Genomic DNA, 9,828 nt, shown 5'->3' with positions numbered 1-9,828 from the left:
CCCTAGCAAAACTGCATGGAAACAATCATGCTTTATCTGGTATGTTAAACACTTTCGGATTACTACGTACTCTTACCCAAATTTAATACTGTAATACTAGCGGGACCTGTGGAAATTTCACGGAGAACTCATTTATATATAATATATTAATGTTGGCATTCTGTAGACGTTTATAAAATAAATGGAGCTCTTTCGTCAAAACTGCAAAAGTATTTATCTAAGCTAGCAGGGACGCCCGGCGTAGCCCGATCGTAAAGTACGCTTAAATATGATATTGTAATTCTTACAAATTTATAATATATTATTATAGATTTAATGTTCTATCTATTTTTATATATCATAAAGTTGCGATTTCGAAAATAAAGAAATATTATCCATATGACTTTGATGCATCAGCTATAATCGAAACCGAAACCAAAACTTATGAAGAATTCTTGGTAAAATTATTTATTACAAGAAATGAAAGTTCATAACAATTAAACGACTTAGATGTAAGAGTGACACAGAAAATAGCGCACTCACTATCGTATTAATATATAGATTACTGTCATGACTCCGGGCTAATACTGTGTAGCTTTTCTTATATGAAATAATTTAACAAAGCACAGTTATATTGTTTTTTTTGGCAAACTCTTCACTGTGCCTGATGTATCGACGATACGATTTACATTTATACATTTATTTGACTTATACTTTCTTTCTCCCGGGAAATGTTGCGTTTAAACACATTAGCTCTGTCTAGAATATTACTCAAGCTATTGTACTGAGCACGTTCGCTATTAGAAAACGCTAAGCAGATTTTTGTATACAAAATTATAATTAGGTATAATTATAAAAAGGACTGTAAAGTTCTTTCTTAATACGGGCCAATACGATCTTTCTATACGATTGCCAAGGAGAATTACTTGTATACAACATTATAAAAATATTTAAGTCTGTAACCGCGGGCAACGCAGAATTAACTCATACCTATCGTATCTTTTGTAATGAGCACTTTGCAATAATATATACCACTTATTAGTAATGTTGTAGGATAATTAGTATGGCTCCAGGAAAAGATCAAGTTGCTTTTCTTTTATAAATTATGACAAATGCTGTAAAGATTGTTATCCCGACCAACACTGCTCTTTATATTGTACCTATTTACTATGCCTCCCCACGGGACAGAGTTAGACACTATGGTCGTTTTTTAACGTGGAGAAAAGGTACAAAAATAAAAATTGTCTCAGTCGTGAAGGATTTCTCCTCCACCGAAGGAGAACAAAAAATAGAAGTGCAGCATCTGAAGAACAGATACTACACTTTGATCTTGTCCCGAATATTGTAATGAACACTTTACCAGGCGTATTACTGTATTATTATGATTCATGAACAACAGCAAAAAACGTATATAGTATACAACATTAGAAATAAAATAAAATAAAGTTTTGTCCTGTGTAACGCAGTGTTCAAAGGCAACACTTTTACCATAAAATATACTATTTAACAGGAGTAATATTTTAGTCGAATAATATTGTTACCGGACAACTCCAAATGGTTTTCTTGAATACAAAATTATTTTAAACGTCTGTAAGTATTTTATACGAGCAACGTCGCGTTTTATCACCCATAATCTGTCTATCATATTGAGTATTTTGCCATTAGATACACCGCTTACTAAGAGTAACTGTGTATTGTTATTATTAAGATGGCTCCCAGACAACGTTAAGTACTATTTCTTATATAAAATATTATAAAGAAAGACTGTAAAGTTCTTTATCCCAGGCAATGCTGTTTTAAACACACCTGTTCTATCTATTATGTTGAGCAATTTCGATATAAGATATATTACTTATCAGGAGATGTAGTGTACTATTAATATTTCGGCTCCTTCTCAATGCCAAATATCTTGTATACACCCTTTTAAAAAAGACTGTAAAGCTTTGAATCCTGGACAACCACTATGTTATGTTCATTTTAGTGAGCATTTTTGCCATACGATATACCTCTTAGCGGGAGTAATTATGTATTATAATGATTCCAGTTCCTGGATAACCCCAAGTGGCTTTTCTTGTATACAAAATTATACATAATGTAAATTGTTCATGCAAGCAACTCCGGTTTTACATATACATGTTCTATCTATTGTATATCGCAGGTTTGTTATAAGTTGTATCACAAACTACACCAAGTAACTTTTCTATTATAATTTATTATAAAGACTGTACAATTTTTTATTCCGGCCAAACATTGTTTAAACATACCTGATTTTGAGATTATCTATTGCATTAAGCAGTTTTGCTGTAAGATATACCAATTAAAATGCGTAATAATGTATTATTAGTGGTATCGTTTCAAGACATCGTAAAGTGCGTTTTTGTATAAAATGTCACAAATAAATATAGGATTGCAAAGTAAAATTGCTGGGCAATGTTGTGTTTTAACACACGTACTATATGGTGTTTAAACTTACTTGCACTGTCTATTGTATTGGGAACTTTTGATATACGACAACCAGTAGTAATATTGTATTATTATTATGGCTCCTTGGAATCGCCAAGCGCAATTTCTTATATAGTAATAGAAGAAATGGCCGCAGCTAAAAAAAGATATACCGAAACCACCAGAAAACGTATTGAGTTGCAGAAATTAAGAACTCGTGATTTCTTGAAAATGTATATACACCAGTGTAGTAATTAATGGGTAATCAAGAATTTCCACTCTATTCAACAACCATGTTTGCACGGCAACCAAGAAGGCTAACTTGCCTGCCCGACGTCAAACTCCACTTCAGATCCAGTACGCCATCAAATTTTCCTTTACGGACGGAAACCACACTCGCTGATCTGAAAATCACCCCTTCTTAAGTTCGTGATATAATAAAGAGTCTAGATACTTCAAAGGCATCTGATCTCATTGCGGATATATAAAATGCTCTGTTAAGTTTTCCAAAGTTCTCTCCAAACTCTTTAACAAATGCCATAATGAATCTTGCTTTCCTGACTGCAGAAAAATTGCTTCTGTGGTACCAGTTTACAAAAATTTTGGCGAAAAAACATACCCACTAAATTATCGCCTCATTAGCCTTCTCCTTATCCTCGCCAAAATCCGTAAGTTTTTAATAAACTAAGCATTCATCCACCACCTTATAGATACTAACCGACCAACAGTATGGATTTAGACAAGTCCGTTCTACTGCAAATATCCTAAGACAAGGGAGACTGGGGCAGTAGTGCTAGATATATTTTAGGCATTTAAAAAGGTATGAATCTATTGTCGTCTTATGAAAATTAAACTACAGGCTTAAGATCTTCCTTTAAAGTTTCAGCCATTTTCTTAGATGTGTGTTCATTCGTTTTCCCTCCGTGTGTGTTATAGAAGATGGTGTCATCAGCAAATATACACCTCTCAGAGAAAATTTAATCAAGGGCGTTATCTACATATATATAAAAGCGAAAACGTTCGACAGAGGCGACGGATTTTCACGAGTTTGGTATCATTTTGAAGCTCGACTTCTTGGACGACAAATATCGAAAAATTGAGCCAAAACATTCATTCCTTTATCCTTAACGGCTCTCTTTTTTACAAGGAGGGGTGAAAAAAATGGTATCTTCATGACAAGATGGCTTACGCATGCGTCAATACGCGCAAAAGACGTTGTACATTGAATTCATTTTAAATGTTATAAAAATCGACTTACTTTCATCCACGCGTCTATAGTGCGATGGTTTAAGTGCCAGCGTCGTTATCTGAAAATTTCACGTTCAATCCCAGTTATCAGATATACTTTTTTCTCGATTTTTAAACATTTAATATTGAAACAAGGTCATTTTTTTTTCGCTTTTCGCTATGCTTTATGTTTTTTTTTTTTTTTTTTTTTTTTTTTTTTTTTTTTTTTTTTTTTTTTTTTCCTTTTTGGGGGTTTTTGTTTATCCGATAGTTTTAAAGAAGTTTTACGTCCGTTCGCTGTTTTATTTTTATTTTTTTTTTACATTATTTTTTAAGTTTAAACAGGATTATTAATTCGCTTATTCTTTGCCCCCCCCCTCTACATACACTCCTCCAAACACCCGGGCAACACCGTCCTTTTTTCGGCGAAGGGGGTTTGTTTTTCCGATTTTTAAAAGAATTTTACGTTCGTTGGCTGTTTTTTTTTGGGGGGGTCCGATTTTTTAAGAAGTTTTTAACCCCCTCCCCCCCCCCCGAACACACGCCTCCAAACACCCAAGCAACGCCGGGTACCACCCTAAAATCATCAGTTTTGTACAGGTGTAGCAAAAACCGTCCTCTAATGACAAGTTCGCTTCTACGTGTGCGCAAATGACGTCGGAACATGATTAAGTTTAAATATTAAAAAAACCGACCCAATTTCGCCAATGTTGTCTTAGCTTAGAGGTCGGCGTAATTATCTAAAGGCTGTAAGCTCGAATCGTGGTCTGAGGTGTCTTTTTTTTTGTCTTTTTCTTTCGATTTTTTAAATTTTAATATTGAAACAGGGTTATTAAAGCCATTTTTCACGTTCTATGGTTTTTTTTTTTTTTTTGTTAAGTTTTAACGTTCGTTTTTCTGGGGTTTTTTCCATCACATTCGTGTTTTCTTTTTTTGTTTTTGTTTTTCCGATTTTTACATTTAACAGCGTTCGCTTGCCTTACGTTAGTTTTTTTGTGGGTTTTTTTTTCGATTTTTTAAAGTTTTAACATTTATTTAATATATGATATTTAAACAAATAAAAATACCCCCTCCGCTAGTTTATGAATAAGAGGAATAATAAACGTCTAAGGATCGACTCTTATAAAAGGCCTTATATATATATATATATATATATATATATATATATATATATATATATATATACTAGCATTTCAGCCCGGCGTTGCCCGGGTGTTTGGAGGTGTATGTTGAGAAAAAAAAAGAAAAAGCGGTCAATTTTTTTTAAACTTTGACCCCTATTATGTCCCCTTAACATTTATTGTTTTGGACTCAAATCAAGTTATTAAGTTATGTCCATGTCCAAGGAACCTATATCTAAAATTTCAAGTGTTTAGACCCACAATTGGCAGAGGAGTTTGGTAGAATTCTCAAAGGTCAAATCGTTGAACTTTGACCCCTTGCTCGGATGTTTGGAGGTGTATGCTGTGCAAAAAAAGCAAAACAACAAAAAAATGGTTAATTTTTTAAAACTTTGACCCCTATTATGACCCCTTAAAATTTATTGTTTCGGGCTCAAATTACTTTATTAAGTTAGATACATGTTCAAGGAACCTATATCTAAAATTTCAAGTGTCTAGACCCAAAATTGTCGGAGGAGTTTGGTAGAGTTCTTAAAGGTCAAATCGTTGAAATTTGACCCCTTAACAGCCAAATTTCTGGCTGACACCCTTCACATCGATTTTCCCAAATCTCAGTACCCGGTATTTCAAATTTCGAGTCTATAGACTAAAAATTGACAGAGTTATTGCGTAGGGAAATGTACACAGACACACAGACACACAGACAGACACGTTCACTTTTATATATATATATATATATATATATATATAATATATATATATATATATATATATATATATATATATATAAAGAGAGAGAGAGAGAGAGAAACAGACAGGAACAAACAGACAGAGAGCAAGGCAGTCAGACAGAGAGACAGAGACAGCGAGAGAAAAAAGAGAGAAGGAAGGTCTTGACAGGGGTCTATCCTTAGACATATATATATATATATATATATATATATATATATATATATATTATTATTATTATTATTATTATTCTTTATGTAAATACAATCATATCTTGCTGCGATGTGCAGACCGTTTCGAGCATAATAGATCTCATCATGCAAGTTAATTAAAAATTCAAACATTAAAAATGGTTCAGGACCATTTTCAATTTTAGAGGAGACTAGCGTTTCAGCCCGTCGTTGCCCGGGTGTTTGAATGTGTCTGTTGAGCAAAAAAAAAAAAAGTGGTAGTAGAAAGGCAGGCTCGAACCGTACCGTGAAAGAGGAAAAGAACGGGGAAAAACCCTGACGTCTATGCTGTTACGACCAGCGCCAAACTGGAATTGACATTTTTTTTAAATTAAGGCTAGACAAACGAAAGGAGAGAATTACTTAAAAAAATATCGGCGAAAAAAGTGCCCAGTTGAATGTTTTTAGCACATTTCTCGATATTTGTCGTCTGAAAGGTCGGACTTTAAAACGATACTGATCTTGGCAAAACCCGTCGCCTCTGTCAAAAGTTTTAGGGAGACATGTAAACATACGTACATACATACATACATACATACATTTATATATTGGTACTTAAAAATTTCTGACCCAAACCGATTAAAAAGCTTGCCCTATCTCTGAATACCCTTTATGTCAAATTTCAAATGTTTAGACAAGAAATTGTCTGAGTAATTTGGTAGAGATCGCAGAGATCAATTTTTTTTAACTTTGACCCCTATTATGACCCCTGAACAAGTTATTAAGTTAGATCCATGTCCAAGGACCTATATCTAAAATTTCAAGTGTTTAGACCTAAAACTGTCGGAGGAGTTTGGTAAAGTTCTCAAAGGTCAAATTCTTGCACTTTGACCCCTTAAGAGCCAAATTTCTGGCCGAAAACCGATTAAAAAGATTTTCGCAAATCTCAGTACCCCTTTTATCAAATTTCGAGTCTGTAGACTTAAAATTGAGAGTTATTGCGTAGAGAAATGCACACACACAAAGAGACACACACACACACATACACACACGTTCACTTTTATAGATACACTAGCATGGGTTCCCGGCGTTGCCCGGGTATTTTGAGGTATATGTTGAGCAACAAAAAAAAAGTGGTCAACTTTTTTAACTTTGACCCATATTACAACCCCTTAAAAGTTATTGTTTTGGGCTCAAATAATGTTATTAAGTTAGATCCATGTCCAAGAACCCTATATCTAAGATTTCAAGTGTTTAGACCCAAAATTGTCAGAGGAGTTTGGTAGAGTTCTCCAAGGTCAAATCATTGAACTTTGACCCCTTAATCACCTAATTTCTGGCCGAAACCGATCACATCGATTTTCCCAATTCTCAGTACCCTGTATATAAAATTTTGAGTCTGTAGACTGAAAATTGACAGAGTTATTGCGTAGGGAAATGTACATACACAGACACATAGACAGACAGATGCACAGACACGTTCACTTTTATAAATATATAGATATATAAACTTAGCCATGACTGGTAAACTTCTTATAAATTACTCTGTGTATTGAGTGTCTTTATTTTATACTGGTTATATTCCTCCAGGGTATCTCAATATATATTAGATATATCTTATCATATATATATATATATATATATATATATATATATATATATATATATATATATATATATAAATTCAGAAATACAATGAGACAGTAGATAACTTAGTAAACTTTAAGTAATCAAAATTTGGACTAAAAAGTTTTCCAATTATGTAACATAAGAATAACAGTTTCATTGGTGGCCATTTACAAATAATACGCTGTCATGTTGAGACGTTTCAAATGTTAGTTTCGATAAACAAAAATCGCTAAGACAAGCTAAGACAGAAGCAAATTAATGTTTGTTTTCAAAGAATTTCTCAAGGCTAATGTACGAAAAGAACTTTGTTCAACTACTAAAAAGAAATGAAATCAAAAGAATCTCTCTCGAATCCAAATATAACAAATTCACAAGACGAATACAAAATAAAATAAAAAGTATTGGTGGGGAAACAGTTCATAGCAACAGTTAAAAATACCAAAACAGATGCACATATTAGAAAATTTCTACACTATTAAAAACTACTAGCAAGCCGCCCGGCGTTGCACAATTTTAAAATACGCTTAAATATTATATTTTAATTTATGCAAATTTCTTATTTATTAATATATTTAAGGTCACTTAGATATACATATATGCATAAAGCATAAGCCTGAAGAATTCTTACGAGAATGAATCGCGGAATATTAGCTTAATTGCCATATATATTTTGATACTTTATTATATATATATATATATATATATATATATATATATATATATATATATATATATATATAAATACTAGCATGGGTACCTGGCGTTGCCCGGCTATTTGGAAATGTATGTTGAGCAAAAAAAAAAGAAAGTGGTCAATGTTTCAGCTTTGAACCCTATTATGACCCCTTAAAATTTATTGTTTTGGGATCAAATTAAGTTATTAAGTTAGATCCATGTCCAATGAACCAAAATTGTTGGAGGAGTTTGGTAGAGTTCTCAAAGGTCAAATCGGTGAACTTTGACCCCTTGATCGCCAAATTTCTGACCGAAAACCGATCACATCGATTTTCCCAAATCTCATTACCCGTATATTAAATTTCGAGTCTGTAGACTTAAAATTGACAGAGTTATTGCGTAGGGAAATGTACACACACAGACACACACATACACACACAGACAGATAGACACTTTCACTTTTATATATATATATATATATATATATATATATATATATATATATATATATATGTATATGTATATATATATATATTAAGTGTTTTATGATACAAAGATTATTGGTTACATATGTGCATAAATGTTTCAGTGGAGTCCAAATTCTTAAAGACCACTTCATCAGACAAAAAACGACGATATTGAACAAGAGTCAGCATTACATAAAATATATTCGAGTGTGGTTTACGCTCTGAAAGAAAGTAAGGTGTATACTTTGTGAATCTGAGCAATAGAGATTTTTAAAGGGAAGGAAGTAGGGGTGGAGGTTAAGGAAGAAGGGAGAAGTACGATTCCATATAGTCAAGCTGTCGCACTGAGGAGGTATTATTTTAACTTGGCGTTTGTTTATTAACTTAAGTTTTCGGTTTGATCTGAAGTAATAGTATACTCTCATCGCTGTTACTTCCCTATCTTAGGTTTTTATGGTTGTTGTTATTTTCTTCTCTTTTTTCTGGTAGCGACTTCATTATCTCTTCATTATCGAGTTTCATTGGATTTACATCTAGGAAAATAATCTATACAACTATCATTCACACATACATACATACATACATACATACATACATACACACACATACACACACACCCACACACACATATGTATGTATATATATATATATATATATATATATATATATATATGAGTTATGTTTAAAGGGTATATCAATGCGGTTTATAGGAAACACCGTGGACACGTGTTAGTATATATATATATATATATATATATATATATATATATATATATATATGTATGTATATATGTGTGTGTGTGTGTATGTACATGAAATATATGTATATGTATATATAAATGTATATATATGTATGTATATATAAAGAGTGGGAGAGAGAGAGAGAGGGGGAGAGAGAGTGAGACAAAGCCAGAGGCAGAGAAAGAGACAGAGAGAAAGAGAAAAAGGACAGAAATATTTTTACAGCCAATAACGTTTTAATCGTAAATTCTACGGAATTATGCAGAATGTAGAAACTATGCTTAAATAAAATTTAGCGTAATAATGAAATGGAATTTATTATATAATAAGAAACCATAAAAATAAATAAATGACTAATTAATCCTCGTTTTTCAAAGAAATTTGCAAATAAGTTAACATTTGTGTAGTCGCTCGCATATCCATGATTGCGTAAATTGAAAAGTTCGTTTTAATGAATTTAAATAGAAATAGTAGGGTTTTAATTGCAATGCAAAAAAATCTACTCTTTAGGTATACATAGACGAGGAAATAGAGATTAGTTTTTTTAAACAATTGTAATTTATCTTATGCACTTTATTATTACTTAAACGTATCGTCATCATTTATTTATAATATTTTAGTTGAGATTATAAAAACATTATTCATATT

This window comes from Euprymna scolopes, chromosome 8, assembly GCF_053919585.1.
Source record: "Euprymna scolopes isolate OS-2025 chromosome 8, ASM5391958v1, whole genome shotgun sequence".
NCBI classification, from domain to species: Eukaryota; Metazoa; Mollusca; class Cephalopoda; order Sepiida; family Sepiolidae; genus Euprymna; species Euprymna scolopes.
The sequence above is the reverse complement of the archived record's forward strand: the minus strand, read 5'-3'. Positions refer to the sequence as shown.